At 36.5% G+C, this 18,725-nt stretch overlaps 1 protein-coding gene and 1 pseudogene across 1 annotated transcript in view; one reads left to right on the top strand and one right to left on the bottom strand.

Moving 5' to 3' along the window:
* REDIC1 (regulator of DNA class I crossover intermediates 1) overlaps positions 1 to 18,725 on the top strand; it is an 85,053-nt gene that overhangs the window by 45,672 nt on the left and 20,656 nt on the right.
* LOC102982340 (60S ribosomal protein L18a-like) lies at positions 3,827 to 4,338 on the bottom strand (annotated as a pseudogene).

Raw genomic sequence — 18,725 nt, 5'->3', positions numbered from 1 at the left:
AGAGAGAAAACTGAAATAAACAAAACAAGAAATGAAACAGGAGAAATAAAAACTGATACCACAGAGATACAAAGAAATTATAAGAGAATTCTCTGAACAGTTATATGCCAACAAATTGGACAACCTCGAAGAAAGGACAAATTTCTAGAAACATACAGCCTGCCAAGACTGAGTCCAGAAGAAACACCTTTAACAGACCAATCACTAGGAGTGAAATAAAATCTGTAACTTGAAAAACCCCCTACAAATAAAAGTCCAAGGCAAGATGGCTTCACAGGGGAATTTTACCAAACATATTAAGAAGAACTAATACCTATCCTTCTCAAACTATTCCAAAAAATGGAAGAGTAGGTAACACTCCCAAATTCATTCTACAAGGCCACCATTACCCTGATACCAAAACCAGACAAAGACAGTACAAAAAAGAAAATTACAGGCCAAATATTTTTGATGAATATACATGGCAGAATCCTCAACACAACATTAGCAAGCCAAATCCAACAATATATAAAAAGGATCATACACCATAATCAAGTTGGATTCATTCCAGGTTCAAAAGGATGGTTCAACATTTGCAAATCAACCAATGTGGTATATCACATTAGCAAAAGGAAAGATAAAAAATCACATGATCTGCTCAATATATGCAGAAAAAGCATTTGATAAAATTCAACATCCATTCATGGTAAAAACTCTCATCAAAGTGGGTATAGAGGGAAAATATTTCAACATAATAAAGCCTATTTGTGGCAAACCTATGGTCAATGTCATACTCAATGGTGAAAAACTGAAAGCCATCTCACTAAATTCAGGAACAAGATAGGGATGTTCACTCTTGCTGCTTTGATGTACCATAGTACTGGAAGCCCTAGCCACAGAAATCAGACAAGAAAAAGAAATGAAAGTTATCCAAATTGGAAGGAAAGAGGTAAAATGGTCATTAGTTGCAGATGAAATGATACTTTATATAGAGAACCCTAAAGTCTCACACAAAAACTACTAGAACTAATGAATGCAGCAAGGTGGCAGGATACAAGAGAACATTTTTTAAAATCTCATTTAAAAATCACACCAAAAAGAATAAAATACCTAGGAATAAACTTAAGAAGATGAGAGACCTATACTCTGAAAGCTATAAAACATTGATGAAGGAAATTGAACATGATACAAAGAAATGGAAAGATATCACATTTGTGGCTTTGAAGAATTAATATTGTTAAAATGGCCATAGCACCCAAAGCAATCTACAGATTTCATGTAATCCCTATCAAACACTCATGACATTTTTCACAGGACTAGACCAGATAATCCTAAAATTTGTATGGAACCACAGAAGACCCTGAGTTGCCAAAGCAATCTTGAGAAAAATAACAAAGCCAGAGGAATTACCCTCTCAGACTTCAGGGAATACAACAAAACTGAAGTATTCAAAACAGCATGGTACTGGCACAAAAACAGACACATAGATAAATGGAACAGAATAGAGAGCCCAGAAAGAAACCCACAGAACTATGATAAATTAATCTATGACAGAAGAGGCAAGAATATACAGTGGAGAAAAGAGAGTCTCTTCAACAAGTGGTGCTGGCCAAACTAGACAGCTACACATAAAATAATGAGATTAGAATATTTCCTCACACCGTATTCAAAAATAAACTCAAAATGGTTTAAGACCTAAATGTAAGACATGAAACAATAAAACTCCTAGAAGAGAACATAGGCAGAATACCCTTTGACATAAATTGTAGCAATATTTTGGGGGGTATGTCTCCGAAGGCAAAAGAAATAGAATCAACAATAAATAAATGGGACCTAATTAAATTTAAAACCTTTTCCACAGCAAATAAAACCATTGGCAAAACGAAAAGCCAACCAGCAGAATGGGACAAAATATTTAGAAATGATGCAATCAACAAGGGATTAATATCAAAAAAATACGTAAACAGCTCATACAACTCAATATCAAAAAAACCAAATAACCAATCAAAAAATGATCAAAGACCTGAACAGAATTTTTTTCCAAAGAAGACATACAGATGGCCAACAGGCCCATGAGAAGATGCTCAACATCACTAATTATTAGAGAAGTGCAAATCAAAACAGCAATGAGATATCACCTCACACCTGTCAGAATGGCTATCATCAAAAAGTCTACAAATAACAAATGTTGGAGAGGATGTGGAGAAAAGGGGACACTTGTACAGTGTTGGTGAGAATGTAAATTGGTGCAGCCACTATGGAAAACAGTATGGAAGTTCCTTAAAAAACTAAAAATAGAATTAACATTTCCAGCAATCCCACTTTAGTATATCTATCAGGAGAAAAAGAAAACACTAATTTGCAAAGTAACATGTGCCCCGAAATTTATAGCAGCACTATTTATACTAGCCAAGACATGGAAGCAACCCTAGTGCCCATCAACAAAGTAATGAATAAAGAAGATGTGGGAGATACACACACACACACACACACACACACACACACACACACACACACACAATGGAATATTACTTAGCCATTTGCAGCAATGTTGATGGCCCTATGGCCCTAGAGGATATTATGCTTACTGAAATAAGTCAGGCAGAGAAAGAAAAATAGTATATGATATCATTTATGTGTAGAATCTAAAACATAATACATATGAATGCATATGCAAAACAGAAATAGACTCATAGATATAGCAAACAAACTTGTGGTTACCAGTGGGGATAGGAAAGCAGGGAGGAACAAATTAGGGGTGTGGGGTTAAGAGATACAAATGACTAAGTATAAAATAGATAAGCAACAAGGGTGTATTGTATAGCACAGGTAATTAGCACCATTATCTTGTAATAACTTATAACGGAGTATAATCTGCAAAAATACTGAATTACTATGCTGTACACCTAAACTAAATAATATTGTAAATCAACTATTTCCATTAAAAGTTTGCTTTCCAAGATTCTGTTAGATTTCAGTAATTAATACAGTAAATAAAATCAGAATAAACAAAACTGAATTATATATTAATAATTTTCCTTTTGTTTGCTAATCAGTGAAAATAAATATTGTTTACCATCAAAAAAGAGAGAGAAAATGAGCTGCTAGAGAGATTTGGGAGTACTCAAAGAATGGTGTCATAGGAAAGAAAAATGGGAGAGATTTTCAAGGAAGGGAGTGTGGTCAGTAATATTAGATGCTATCCTGTTACTCCTTTAAATAACTCATATTTCCTAAGTAAGAATAATATAGATATATCCTCTTAAAGAACGAATCATGAGCAGGTTAGAATCCTTAAAAAACAATCTCTACATCTATGGCAGCTTGAATGTGTCTAGAGCAAGTCAGAAAAGAAAATAAGCTCACTGGTGGAACCTGAAGGGTATCAGGTGCTATGAGTTCTTTAGGTAGAGCAGGCATCAGCTTTTAATTTGTGATGCCTAGACAGGGCTAAAGGCATAGTGGAACCCTGGCTAAAATCTTAAATTTTACAAGAGAGACCAAGGCAGGAGTCACAATAAGAGAGGAAGAAAGGGATTGGAGCAGTAGAGGAGCTGAGCTATACCTGCCTACTGGTTGGGAAACTTTGGGACAGGTAATTCCTACTGAGGCAGAATTAATGAAGAGATAGCAAACAAGCAAACCAAAACCAAAAATCAAACCAAACAAAAACTCCTCTTGGATGGCAGATAGTGGGGCACGGGTAATTAGGGGTATTCCAAGATCCTTATGTTGGATGTGGAATGGAATAGGAAAGAAGAACATCTTGGAGGATATAATAATTTTTTTTTCCGGTTTTCCCAATGAGTTTTATTTGGGCAGACCTGGGGACAGGGAGGGCCTGCATCTAAAAGAAGGTGTTGGGCCTCTTAGTGGTGAGGTGTGGCTTGTGCTGGCAACAGAGAACCTGGTAGGGCAGTGGGAACTTGATCTTGGAGTCATGGAACTGCTTGACTGCTGGTCGACAGCACTTGCTGGCTGCGATCTCTTCTGCTTTTGTGATGTGGATCGAGTGGGCCCAGGCACGGTGCCAGGCGCCCATGTCTCGGTAGCACTGGGTGACTGCACTGGCTGTGGTCAGGTCCCGGTACTTTCAGTGCTGTGGAAGTCATAGCGCAGCCAGAAGCCAAAGTTCTTCACCCGCAGGGGAAATTTCTCCAACACATGTCTACAGTAGACAATTTCCCCTGAATACTCTCTCATCTTCTTCAGGTGAGACACAAAGTACCAGAAGTAGGACTTGGCAACATGATTAGGTGCAAAGATTCGCATGCAGTAGAGGGGAGACATGCCGCATTTGGGGGTCAGCAGGCAGCACCCCACCACTTTGTATTCTGGAAGTGTGCCCGAGGCCTTCATGGTGCTCTGTCTGTGCTCGCTGCCACCCTCGAAAAGGAAACTATTATTTTTATAGAGGTATAATTGACATATAACAGTTATTTAAAGTGTACAACATAGTGATTTGATATGTGTGCCCACTGTGAAAAGATCGCCACAATAAGTCTAGTTAACATGGATCACCACACAGTTACAAATTCTTTTTCTTTGGATGAGAAATTTTAAGATATACTGTCTAGAAACTTTCAAATATAAAATACAGTATTATTAACTATAGTCACCATCCTGTACATTACATACCCAGGACTTATTTATTTTATAATTGGAAGTTTCTACATTTTTACCACCTTCCCTAATTTTGCCCATACCCCACCCCCCAACTCTAGCAACCACTAATCTATTCTATTTATGAATTTTTTTTCAGATTACATGTATAAGTGAGATCATACGGTATTTTTCTTTCTGTGCCTGACTTATTTCACTTAGCATTATGCCCTCAAGGTCCATCCATGTTGTTGCAGTTGGTAGGATTTCCTTACTTTTTATGGCTGAATAGTATACCGTGTGTGTGTGTGTGTGTATATATATATATAAATATATATATATATAAATATATAAATATATATATATATATATATATACCACATCTTCTTTATTCATCCATTGATGGACACATAGGTTGTTTCCATGTCTTGGCTATTGTAAATAATGCTTCAGTGAACATGGTGGTGAGGATAATCTTTTTGAGTTAGTGTCTTCTTTTCCTTGGAAAAATACCAGAAGTGGAATTGCTGGATCATATGGTAGTTCTATTTTTAATTTTTTCTTCCGTTTTTATTGAGATATAATTGACATACAGCAAGTATGAGTTTAAGGTATACATCATAATGATTTGACTTACATACATCATGAAATGATTAGCATAATAAGTACAGTGAACATCCATCATCTCATATAGGTACAAAATTAAAGAAATAGAAAAAAATTCCTTGTGATGAGAACTCAGGATTTACCCTATTTTTAATTTTTTTGAGGAAACCCCATTCTGTTTTTCGATAGCAGCTGAACAATTTCCATTCCCACCAACAGTGCACCCGGGTTCCCTTTTCTCCACATCCTTGCCAAGGCTTCTTTTTACTTATGTTTCTGATGCTAGCTATTCTCACAGATGTGGTTTTGATTTGAATTTCCTTGTTGATTCATTTTGTTAAGCATCTTTTTCTGTACCTGTTGGCTGCCTGTAGATCTTCTTTGGAAAAATGTCTGTTCAGGTTGTCTGCCCATTTTTTAGTGGGATTGTTGTTTTTTCACTTTGAGTTATATGAGTTATTTATATATTTTGGCTATTAACCCCTTATCAGATACATGATTTACAGATATTTTCTTCCATTCAGTAGGTTAGCTTTTCAATTTTTTGATGGCTTTCTGTTCTGTGAAAAGCTTTTCAGTTCGATGTAGTCCCACTTGTTTATATTTCCTTTAGTTGCCTTTGCTTTTGGTGTCAAATTCAAAAAATCATTGCCAAGATGTATGTCAAAGATTTTGCCACTTGTGTATTTTTCTACTCGTTTTTTGGTTTCAGGTCTTATATTCAAGTCTTTAACCCACTTTGAGTTAATTTTTATGTATGATATAAGATAGGGGTCCATTTTTCATTCTTTTATGTGTGGCTGTTCAGTTTTCCCAGCACTATTTATTAAAAGGACTGTCCTTTCTCCATTGTATATTCCTGGCTCCTTTGTCATAAATTAATTGACCAAATATGTATGGGTTTATTTCTGGGCTTTCTTTTCTGTTCCATTGGTCTATGTGTCTGTTTTTATGTCAATATCATACTGTTTTGATTACTATATCTTTAATGTTGTTTGAGATTATGAAATATGATGCCTCCAGCTCTGTTCTTTTTTCTCAATATTGTCTTTGCCATTTGGGTATTGTTGTGGTTCCATACCAATTTTATAATTTTTTTTCTATTTCTGTGAAAAATATCATTGGAATTTTCACAGGGATTGCATTGAATATGCAGATGACTCTGACTAGAATGGGCATTTTAACAATATTAATTATTCCAATCCATTATCATGGACTATCTTCCCATTTATTTGTGTCTTCAATTTCTTTTATTAATGTCCTATAGTTTTTAGTGTACAGGTATTTCACCTCTTTGGTTAAACTTATTTCTAGGTATTTTATTCTTTTTGATACAATTGTAAATAAGGTTGTCTCCTTAATTTCTTATTCTGACAGTTCATTATTAGTGTATAGAAATGCAACTTATTTTTCTATATGGTTATGTATCCTTTACCTGAATTTATTTATTGTACAGTTTTTTTGGCAACAGTGGAATCTTTAGTGTTTTCTATATATAATATTATGTTATAAGCAGATAAAGACCATTTTAATTGTTCCTTTCAGTTTTGAATGCTTTTTATTTCTTTTTCTTTTCTTTTTCTTGTCCATTGGCTCTAGCAAATATTACCAATATTATGTTGAATAAAAGTGGTGAGAGTGGGCATCTTTCTCTTGTTCCTGATCTTGGAGAAAAAGCTTTCAGCTTTTCATCATTGAATGTGATATTAGCTGTAAGCTTGTCATACATGGCCTTTATTATGTTGAGGTACATTCTCTTCATACCCGTTTGTTACAAATTTTTAGACATAAATGGATGTGAATTTTTGCAAATGCTTTTTCTGCGTTCATATCAATGATTATATGATTTTTACCCTTCATTTTGTTAATATAGTATATCTCATTGACTGATTTGTGTTATGTTGAACCATCCTTATCCTTGGAATAAATCCTACTTGATCATGCTATATGATTCTTTTAATGTATTGTTGAATTCAGTTTGTTAATATTTTGTTGAGGATTTTTAAATCTATGTTCATCAGGGTTACTGGCCTGTAATTTTCTTTTCTTGTGTTCTTGTCTGGTTTTTGTATCAAGGTAATGCTGGTTTTATAAAAGGCGTTTTGAAGTGTTTCCTCATCTTCTGTTTTTTGGAAGAGTTTGAGAAGGATTTATATTAACTTTCTTTAAATATTTGGTAGAATTCATCAGTGAAGTCATTGGTCCTAGACTTTTTGGGAAGTACTTGATTACTGATTTGATCTTCTTACTAATTATCAGTCTGTTCATATTTTCTATTTCTTCATGGATTAGTCTTGTAGGTTGTAGTTTCTAGGAATTTTCCATAAATTCTAGGTTGTCCACTTCGTTGGTGTTCAGAGTACTGTCTTATGTTCACTTGTATTTCTGTGGTATCAATTGTAGTGTCTCCTCTTTCATTTATGATTTTATTATTTGAGTCCTTTCTTTTAATTGTTGTTGTTGTTGGATCTAAATAAGTTTGTTAATTTTGTTTTATCTTTTCCAGAAAGCAGTTCTTAGTTTTATTAATCTTTTCATTTTCTATTTTATTGATTTCTGCTCTGAAATTTGTTATTTTATTTCATCTATCTGTAGGCTCAGTTCGTTCTCATTCTAGTTCCTTGAGGTGTAAAGTTACTTTATTTGAGATCTTTTGTTTATTGACGTAGGCATTTATCACCATGAATTTCCCTTTTAGAACTGTTTTTGCTACATCCCTTAAGTCTTGTTATGTTGTTATTTCCATTTTCTTTTGTCTCAAGATATTTTTTTCTCTTTTGATTTCTTCTTTAACCCGTGGTTGTTCAGGAGCATTTTGTTTAATCTCCACATATTTAAATTTTCCAGTTTTCGGCTTGTAATTGATTTCTAGTTTACTACCATTGTAGTTGGATAACATGCTTGATATTATTTCAGTCTTTAAAAAGAATTTGAGACTTGTTTGTTTTTTGATATTGAGCTCCATGAGCTGTTTGTATATTTTGGAGATTAATCATTTGTCTGTTGTTTCATTTGCAAATATTTACTCCCATTCTGAGGGTTGTCATTTCGTCTTGTTTATGGTTTCCTTTGCTGTGCAAAAGCTTTTAAGTTTAATTAGGTCCCATTTGTTTATTTTTATTTTTATTTTCATTGCCCTAGGAGGTGGGTCAAAAAAGATTTTGCTGTGATTTATGTCAAAGAGCGTTTTTCCTATGTTTTCCTCTAAGAGTTTTATAGTGTCCGGTCTTACATTTAGGTCTTTAATCTGTTTTGAGTTTATTTTTGTGTATGGTGTTAGGGAGTGTTCTAAGTTCATTCTTTTACATGTAGCTGTCCAGTTTTCCCAACACAACTTCATATGGTTTTTATTCCTTAATTTGTTAATATGGTGTATCACATTGATTGATTTGCATGTATTGAAGAATCCTTGCATCCCTGGGATAAATCCCACTTGATCATGGTGTATGATCCTTTTAATATGTTGTTGGATTCTGTTTGCTAGTATTTTGTTCAGGATTTTTGCATCTATGTTCATCAGTGATATGGGTCTATAATTTTTTGTGTGTGATATCTTTTTCTGATTTTGGTATCAGGGTGATGGTAGCTTCGTAGAATGAATTTGGGGGTGTTCCTCCCTCTGCAGTATTTTGGAAGAGTTTGAGAAGGATAGGTGTTAGGTTTTCTCTAAATGTTTGATAGAATTCACCTGTGAAGCCATCTGGTCCTGGACTTCTGTTTGTTGGAAGATTTTTAATTACAGTTTCAATTTCGTTACTTGTGATAGGTCTGTTTATACTTTCTAATTCTTCCATGTTCAGTCTTGGAAAATTGTAGCTTTCCAAGAATTTGTCCATTTCTTTGTGACTGTCCATTTTATTGGCATATAGTTGTTTGTAGTAGTCTCTTATAATCCTTTGTAGTTTTGTGGTGTCAGTTGTGATTTCTCCTTTTTCATTTCTAATTTTACTGATTTGCGACCTCTCCCTTTTTCTCCTGATGAGTCTGGCCAAGGGTTCAATTTTGTTTATCTTCTCAAAGAACCAGATTTAGTTTTATTGATCTTTGCTGATGTCTTTCCTTCTACTGTTTTGGATTTTCTTTGTTCTTCTTTCTCTAGTTGCTTTAGGTGTAGGGTAGATTGTTTATTTGAGATTTTTCTTGTTTCTTGAGGTGAAATTGAATTGCTATAAACTTCCCTCTCAGAACTGCTTTTGCTGCATTTCAGAGGTTTTAGGGGGCAAGTTTTCGTTTTCATTTGTTTCTGTGTATTTTTACATTTCTTCTTTGATTTTTCAGTGATATCTTGGTTATTTCATACTGTACTGTTTAGCCTCCATGTATTTGTGTTTTTTGTAGTCTTTTTCCTGTAATTGATTTCCAGTCTCATAGCATTGTGGTCAGAAAAGATGCTGGATACAATTTCAATTTTCTTAAATTTTCTGAGGCTTTATTTGTGACCCAAGATATGATCTATTCTGGAGAATGTTCCGTTTGCACTTGAGAAGAAAGTGTATTCTACCACCTAAGGGTGGAATGTTCTGTAAATAATAATTAAACCTATCTGGTTTATTGTGTCATTTAAACCTTGTGTTTCTGTATTTATTTTCTCTTTGGATGATCTGTCCATTGGTGTAAGTGGGGTGTTAAAGTCCCCTGCTATTATTGTATTACTGTCGATTTCCCCTTTCATGGTTGTTAGCATTTGCCTTATGTATTGTGGTGCTCCTTTGTTGGGTACATAAACATTTATAATTATTATATCTTTTTCTTGGATTGATCTCTTGATCATTAGGTAATATCCTTCCTTATCTCTTGTAACAGTCTTTATTTTAAAGGCTATGTATCTGATATGAGTATTGCTACTCCAGCTTTCTTTTGATTTCCGTTTGCATGGAATATCTATTTCCATCCCTTCATTTTCAGTCAGTATGTGTCCCTCATTCTGAAGTGGGTCTCTTGAAGACAGTATATATATGGGTCTTGTTTTTGTATCCATTCAGCCAGTCAGTATCTTTTGGTTGGGACATTTAATCCATTTACATTCAAGGTTATTATCAATATGTATGTTCCTATTACCATTTTCTTAATTGTTTTGGGTTTGTTTTTGTGGGTCTTTTTCTTCTCTTGTGTTTCCCACCTCTCCATTGAATCTGAATGAGATCCTTGCTGGGTAGAGTAATCTTGGTTGTAGGTTTTTCTCTTTCATCACTTTAAGTATATCCTGCCACTCCCTCTGGCCTGCAGAGTTTCTGCTGAAAAATCAGCTGATAACCTTATGGGGACTTCTTTGTATGTTACTTTTTGTTTTTCCCTTGCTGCTTTTAATATTTTTTTCTTTGAATTTAATTTTTGTTAGATTGATTAATATGTGTCTTGGTGTGTTTGCCCTAGGGTGTATCCTTTATTGTACTCTCTGTGCTTCCTGGACTTGGGTGACTATTTCCTTTCCCATATTAAGGAAGTTTTCCACCATAATCCCTTGAAATATATTCTCAGACCCTTTGTTTTTCTCTTCTTCTTCTGGGACCCCTATCATTCAAATGTTGGTGCGTTTAGTGTTGCCCCAGAGGTCTCTGAGATTGTCTTCAATTCTTTTCATTCTTTTTTCGTTATTCTGCTCCTCAGCAGTTATTTCCACCATTTTGTCTTCCAGCTCACTTATTTGTTCTTCTGCCTTGGTTATTCATTCCTTCCAGTGTATTTTTCATTTCAGTTATTGTGTTGCTCATCTCTGTTTGTTTGTTCTTTAGTTCTTCTAGATCTTTGTTAAACATTTCTTGTGTTTTCTCAATCCGTGCCTCCATTCTATTTCTGAGATTCTGGATCATCTTTACTATCATTGCTTTGAATTCTTTTTCAGGTAGATTCCCTGTTTTCTCTTCATTTATTGGTCCTATAAGTTTTTACCTTGCTCCTTCATCTGTGACATATTTTTTTGCCATCTCATTTTGTTTTTTTGTGAGTGGGATTTTGTTCCTGTCTTAGTGGTTGTTTGGCCTGAGGCTTCCAACAATGGAGTTTGTAGGCTGTTGAGTAGAGCTAAGTCTTGGTGCAGAGATGAGGACCTCTGGGAGACCTCACTCCAATGAATATTCCCTGGGGTCTGAGGTTCTCACTTAGTCCAGTGGTTTGGACTCAGAGCTCCCATCACAGGAGCTTCAGCCCAACCCCTGACTCGTGAACCAAGATCCTTTTAGAGAAACGGTATGCATCCAAATTTTAAGCCTCTCTACCCAGAAGTTCCGTAACTTCAGTCAAGTTCTTTAATCTGGAGAGCCGCTTGCCAGGTGCTTTCCAGACCCCCTCTCTGTGACCACCAAACTTCTTTTTATTCCAGACCGTCTAAACTGCCTCTAGGTATTTTTCTGATTTCCTCTTTCCATTGTTTGTTTAGTAGGATATTGTTTAGTCTCTATGTGTTTGTGTTTTTTTACCGTTTTTTACTTTTAGTTGATTTCTAATCTCATAGTGCTGTGATCAGAAAAGATGCTTGATATGATTTCAGTTTTCTTAAATTTCCTGAGGCTCACTTTGTGGCCCAGTGGTCAATCCTGGAGAATGTTTCATGTGCACTTGAGAGGAATGTGTATTCTTCTGCTTTTGGATGGGATGCTCTGTAAATGTCAGTTAAGTCCACCTGGTCTAATGTGTCATTTAAGGCCTGTGTTTCCTTATTGATTTTCTGTCTGAATGATCTGTCCACTGATGAAATTGGGGTGTTAAAGTACCCCACTAATATTGTGTTCCTGTCGATTTCTCCCTTTATGGCTGTTAATATTTGTCTTATATATTGAGGTACTCTTATTTGGGTGCATATATATTTACAATTCTTATATCTTCTTCTTGGATTGTTCCCTTGATCATTATGTAATGTCTTTCTTTGTCTCTTGTAAAGTCTTTATTTTAAAGTATATTTTGTCTGATATGAGTATTGTGACTCCAGCTTTCTTTTGATTTTCATTTGCATGGAACAGTTTTTCCATCCCCTAATTTTCAGTCTGTATGTGTCCCTAGATCTGAAGTGGGTCTCTTGCAGACAGAAGATATATGAGTCTTGTTTTTGTATCTGTTCAGCCAGTCTCTGTCTTTTGGATGGAGCAATTAATCTGTTTACATTTAAAGTAATTATTGATATATATGTATTTATTGCCATTTTGTTAATTGTTTTGTGTTTGTTTTTGTTGGTCTTTTTTCTTCCCTTCCTCTTTTGTTCTCTTGTGATTTGATGGCTAACTTTAGTGTTGTGTTTGGGTTGCTTTTTCTGCTTTATGTGTGTATCTATTGTAGTTTCAGTTTGCATTTACCATGAGGTTTTGATATAGCAGTCTATATATAAGCAAGATTGTTTTAAGTTGCTTGTCTTTTCATTTCAAATGCCTTTCCAATATCCTGCATTTGTGCTCTCCTCTTCTCACAATTGCTGGTTTTGATACCATATTTTGTACAGATGATTTCCTATATTTACTGTTTGTTTGCCTTTACCAGTGAGCTTTTCCATTAGTAATTTTCCAGTTTTTAGTTGTGGTGTATTCTTTTCTGCTTAGTGAAGTTCCTTTAGCATTTGTTGCAAAGCTCGTCTGGTGATGCTGAATTCTCTTAGTTTTTGCTTCTCTGTAAAGCTTTTGATTTCTCCATTGAATCTGAATTAAAGCCTTGCTCAGTAGAGTATTCTTGGTTGTAGGTTTTTCCCTTTCATCACTTTAATATATTGTGCCACTCCCTTCTTGCCTGCAGAGTTTCTGCTGATAAATCAGCTGTTAACCTTTTGGGAGTTCCCTTGTATGTTATTTGTTGCTTTTCCCTTGTTGCTTTTAGTATTTTTTTCTTTATCTTTAATTTTTGTCAGTTTGATTACTGTGTGTCTTGGCATGTTTCTCCTTGGATTAATCCTGCCTGGGACTCTCTGTGCTTCCTGGACTTGTGTGGCTATTTCCTTTCCCGTGTTAAGGACGTTCTCGACTATAATCTCTTCAAATATTTTCTCAGGTCATTTCTCTCTCTCTTCTCCTTCTGGGACCCCTGTAATGCAAATGTTGGTGCATTTAATGTTGTCCCAGAGATCTCTTTGGCAGTCTTCATTTCTTCTCATTCTTTTTTCTTTATTCTGTTCTGCAGCAGTGATTTCTACCATTCTGTCCTCCAAGTCACTTATTCGTTCTTCTGCCTCAGTTATTCTGCTATTGATTCCTTCTAGCCTATTTTTCACTTCAGTTATTGTATTGTTCATCTCTGTTTGTTTGTTCTTAATTCTTCTAAGTCTTTGCTAGACATTTCTTGAACCTTCTCAATCCTTGCCTCCATTCTTTTTCCAGCATCTTGGATCATCTTCACTATCAGTATTCTGAATTCTTTTTCCAGCAGATTGCCTATCTCCACTTCTCTTAGTTGTTTTTCTGGGGTTTTATCTTGTTCCTTCATCTGGGAGGTATTCCTCTGCCTTCTCATTTTGTCTAACGTTCTGTGATTGTGGTTTCTGTTCCACAGGCTGCAGAATTGTAGTTCTTGCTTCTCTGTCCTCTGGTGGTTGAGGGTGTGTAAGAGGTTGTGGAGGTTTCCTGATAAACGGACTCCACTGGTGAGTGGAGCTTGGTCTTGTCCCTCTTGTGGGTAGGGCCATGCTCAAGAACACTTTAAGCAGCCTGTCTGCTGATGGGTGGGGCTGTGTTCCTGCCCTGTTTGTTGTTTGGCCTGGGGCACCCAACACTTTTGGGTGGGGCTAATGGCAGCCTCTGGGAGAGCTTACACTAAATGAATACTCCCCAGAACTGCCACTGCCAGTGTCTTTGTCCCCACAGTGAGCCACAGCCACCCCTGCCTCTACAGGATACCCTCCAATATTAGCAGGTAGGTCTGGCCCTGTCTTTTATGAGGTCACTGCTTTTTTTCCCTTGGGTTCTGGTCCACACAGAACCTTCTGTGGCCCCTTCAAGAATGGAGTCTCTGTTTCCTCCAGTCCCATGGATTTTCTGTGATCAAACCCCACAGGCTTTCAAAGCCAGATTCTCTGGGAGCTCCTCCTCCCATTGCTGGACCCCCAGTCTGGGAAGACTGACATGGGGCTCAGGACTTTCACTTCTGTGAGAGGGCCTCTGTGGCACAATTGCTCTCCAGTCCATGGGTCACCCACCTGGCTGGTATGGTGTTTGATCTTATCATGATTGTGCCCCTCCTAACCTCTCATTGTGGCTTCATCTTTGTCTTAGGCTGTAGGGTATCTTTTTTGGTAGGTTCTAGCATTTTTCTGTCCATGGTTGTTCAGCAATTAGTTGTGATTTTGGTGTTTCCATAAGAAGGGATGAGTCCACATTCTTCTACTTCACCATCTTGAGCTCAAGATAAAAGCTCTACATTTTTATTTCCCTCCCCCATTTTCTTTTCAATGTCACTTCTTCTTATCTTGTGTATCTATTAACAAGTTACTGTAGTTGTTATTTTTACTACTTTTCTCTTTTAAATTTCATACTAGTTTTATAAGTGATTAACCACCCTTACAACATTAGATTATTATAAATTTTACATATTTACCTTTACCAGTGAGATTTATACTTTCACATATTTTCCTGTTACTAATTACTGTTATTTTGTTTTATCTTAAAGAAGTTCTTTTAACATTTCCTTTAAGGCCCTAGTGGTGAAAAACTCCTTTAGTTTTGGCCTTTCTGGAAAACTCTTTATCTCTTCTTCTAATCTGAAGAACAAATTTGCCAGGTAGAGTATTGTTGGTTGGTAGTTTTTTTTCTTCTTCCTAAAGTTTGAATATATTGTGCCACTCCTTTCTGGACTGCAAAGTTTATGCTGAAAAACCTGCTGATAGTCTTATGAGGGTTCCCTTATACTTAACAAGTTGTTTTTCTCTTGTTGCTTTTAAGACTGTCTCCTTGTTTTTAACTTTTGATAAGTTAATTATAATGTGTCCTGTTGAGAGTCTCTTCGGATTCATCTTATTTGGAACTTTACTGTCTTCTTGGGTCTGGAGGGATGTTTCCTTCCCCACGTTAGGGAATTAATTGGCCATAATTTTTTCAAACCAGTTTTCTGCCCTTTTTTCTTCTTCCTTTCATTTTTGGACCCCTATAATGTGAATATTGGTCCACTTGATATTGTCCCATAAGTCCCTTACGCTATTTTCACTTTTTCATTCCTTTATTTTTTTCCTACTCTGATTTGATGAATTCCTTTGCCTTATTTTGAGTCTTCTGATCACTTCTTCAGCTTAATCTGGTCTTCTGTTGAACCTTTCTATTGTATTTTTCGGTTCAGTTATTGTATTCTTCAGCTCTGATTTCTGTTTGGTATTTTCTTATATTTTCTGTTTCTTTGTTGAAATTCTCACTTAGCTCATGTGCTGATCTCCTGACCTCAGCAAGTAGTTTTATGACTTATTTTGTAAGGTATAAGCTAAATTGCTTATCTCCATTTCATTAAGGTCTTCTTCTGAGGCTTTATCTTTTTCTTTCATCTGGAAAATATTCTTCTTTCTTCATTTTCCTTGATACTCTTTGTTGGTTTTTATGCATTAGAGAAAACAGCTACCTCTCCTAGTCTTGAAGGAGTGGCCACATGCAGGGGATGATCACTATGTTTTGACCTCACCCTAGGTCTTTGTTGTCTCTCAAACCTTTGTGATTGTCCAAGCAACCTAGTTCATTTTTAGTGGCTCCCAGTTGAGGGTGTGCCAAAACCACCAGGTTCCTACAGGGGAAGATCTCAGTTAAAACATAGATTTAGTCTGATTGGAAGCTGGACCCTCAGCCAACAGCTTTTAAAGTACGCAAATATACCTCTTCCATGAGAAAACTTTAAGATGGGAATTTCTTTCTGCTCCCTCTGCTCTGAGACCTGGTGTGATAGCCAGTTGAGAACTGTTTCTTTGTTTGCTACCATCCCATTGAACCTGTGAAAACAAGCACTGCTGACCACCAGAGCCAGGCTATCAAGAGATGTGTCCTTTGGGCAGCAGCCTCAAAAGTCAGGGTGCCAGATGTGTGCACAGACTCTTTTCTGGGAGATACCAATGTCAACTGAAAAAAATGCACAAACTAAAAATTGAGAATTATGTTTTATTCGGCAGGCATACTGAGGACTTAAGCCCAGGGGACAGCCTCTCAGATAGCTCTGAGGAACTGTTCCTTAGAGGTAAGGGAAGAGCCAGGATATATAGGAGTTTTTGCAAAAACAAACAGAACATCAAAGGATTACTGTTAATTAAAGAAAAACCAGACATCTCAAGTTAATAATATAGCACTTTTCTATGTGTGGGAAGATGCAAGTGTCTGCGCTTATTGAAATCATTCCTTTGATATGCATCTTAACTGTCTAGGTCCAGTATCCTGTTTTCTCCATCCTGAATCCCTCAGGGTGCACCTGTGGGTGCAGGGGGTTGGGGAGGCTGCAGTAGCTGACAGCTTGATGGCTGCAACATCCTTTGTTTACTGATTTAACAAGTGACATTCTTTGTGACAACCTAGAATAAGGCAGAGGGAAAGTGCAAAGATGGCACCTGCTGGTCTCTGTGGTCTTTGAAAAGTATTTCAGTCTGTCTCTAAATGTGTGTCAAATAAGAAGCCTGTTTCTAAGGCTGAAGATTGAAGATAAGCAAATAAGCCTCTCTCACAGAAACATTGGGGTATGTTTCAGTCTGCTACCTCTGTGCTGTGCCCTGGGGGAATAACTGGTTAAGAATTCTTTCTCCATTTGTTATAGTGCTATAGGACCTACGAATGTAAGGCCCATTGGCTACCAGAGCAAGGCAGACAAGGGGTAGAAACCACAAAAACTGGGGCACAGATGTGTGTACAGGCTCATCTCTGGGAGCAAGGCAGAGGGAGAGCATGAAGATAGTGCCTAGACTCTGAGGTCTCTGGAGAGGATTACAGTCTGCTCTTAGATATGAGTTTAATTAGAAACCTGTTCAGGTCACATCTATGAAGATAAACTAATAGGCTTCTTTCACAGAAAGATTGGGTATGTCAGTGGGCTACCTCTGCTCTAGGCCCTGGGGAGTAGTCTTGTGGAGCTTGTGCAAACACTTTGAGAACTGTTTCTCAGTTTACTATAGTCTTGTAGATCTCATGGACAAAGGCTTCACTGGCTTTCAAATCTTGATGTTTGGGAGGCTCATCTCTCAGTTGCAGGTCTTAGAAGTTCAGGAACCAAATATAAGGTTCAAACCATTAGCTCTTCATGGAGAAACTTGTAGTAATTTCCTTCCTGATTGTGGGTTGCTGCACCTGGAGTGGGGTTTATGGTGTCTCAGCATAATCTGAGATTGAGTCTCAGCTTGTCCTACTTGCTTCAATGTGGGTTTTTTCTAATTTGGCCAGTGTGTGGGAGGCTCTTGGCTAGTTGGTTTTTTTTTGGGGGGGTGGGGGGTTCTTTTAGAAGAAATTGTTCTGTGTGTAGCTGTAGATTCAGTGTGTCCATGGGAGAAGGTGAGTTCAGGATCCCTCTACATTGCCATCTTTAACTGCAACTTATTTAATTTTAAAAGTAGTAGAGGAATACAGTTTAAATATGATTTTTTTAAATGGGAGAATAATCACTAGAGAAATGGAGACACATGGAAGAACTTCAGAATGCAAAAGGGTGGCAATGTCACACTAGGAAACCTGATCAAGGTGGGAAAAAATGAGAACAATTCTACATAAACAATAAATGTAAAATGTAAGGAATGAATCCTGCTTAGCCATATATTAAATTTTATTAGAGGGCTGGTGTTTCTTATCAAGATTAGAGGAATATCAAATTGAGGAGATGAATATCTCTACATATTTTTCAAGAAACATGTAGAACATAATAATAAAGGTTGAAAATAAAAAGATAACAAAAGATATATATATATATAAAATACATAGTATTAGGGACAGTATAAGTGCAATAAATGCCCATTTAGAGAAGAGAAGAAGAGGATATACAAAGTTATTGATCCATACCAATTATGAAATCCTGCTGAGAAGGCATTGTGTAGGCTTGCTGAACCTAGAGAATGGGGGAAATTCCTTGAATAATTCAGTTTTCTTTTTCTATTTGGGCTGCTCTTTTTCTGTTTTTCTCTGTCAAAAGATCTGAAGTTGGCATTGTAGTATATGTCTACCTTGGGGTCTATGTAGCTTTCCCAGCTTGTGGGTTCCTGGTACAAGTTTGAGACTTGAATGTTTTAAGGATTGAGCATACAATACTTTTTTTTTTTATATACAGCAGGTTCTTATTAGTCATCTATTTTATACACATCAGTGTATACATGTCAATCCTAATCTCCCAATTCATCACACCACCACCGCCACCACCCACCGCTTTCCCCTCTTGGTGTCCATACGTTCTCTACATCTGTGTCTAAATTTCTGCCCTGCAAACTGGTTCATCTGTACCATTTTTCTACATTCCACATATATGCGTTAATATACAATATTCATTTTTCTCTTTCTGACTTACTTCACTCTGTATGACAGTCTCTAGATTCATCCACATCTCTACAAATGACCCAATTTCGTTACTTTTTATGGCTGAGTAATATTCCATTGTATATATGTACCACATCTTCTTTATCCATTCGTCTG

Source organism: Physeter macrocephalus, chromosome 6 (assembly GCF_002837175.3).
Source record: "Physeter macrocephalus isolate SW-GA chromosome 6, ASM283717v5, whole genome shotgun sequence".
Taxonomy (NCBI): Eukaryota; Metazoa; Chordata; class Mammalia; order Artiodactyla; family Physeteridae; genus Physeter; species Physeter macrocephalus.
The sequence above is the reverse complement of the archived record's forward strand: the minus strand, read 5'-3'. Positions and strand labels throughout refer to the sequence as shown.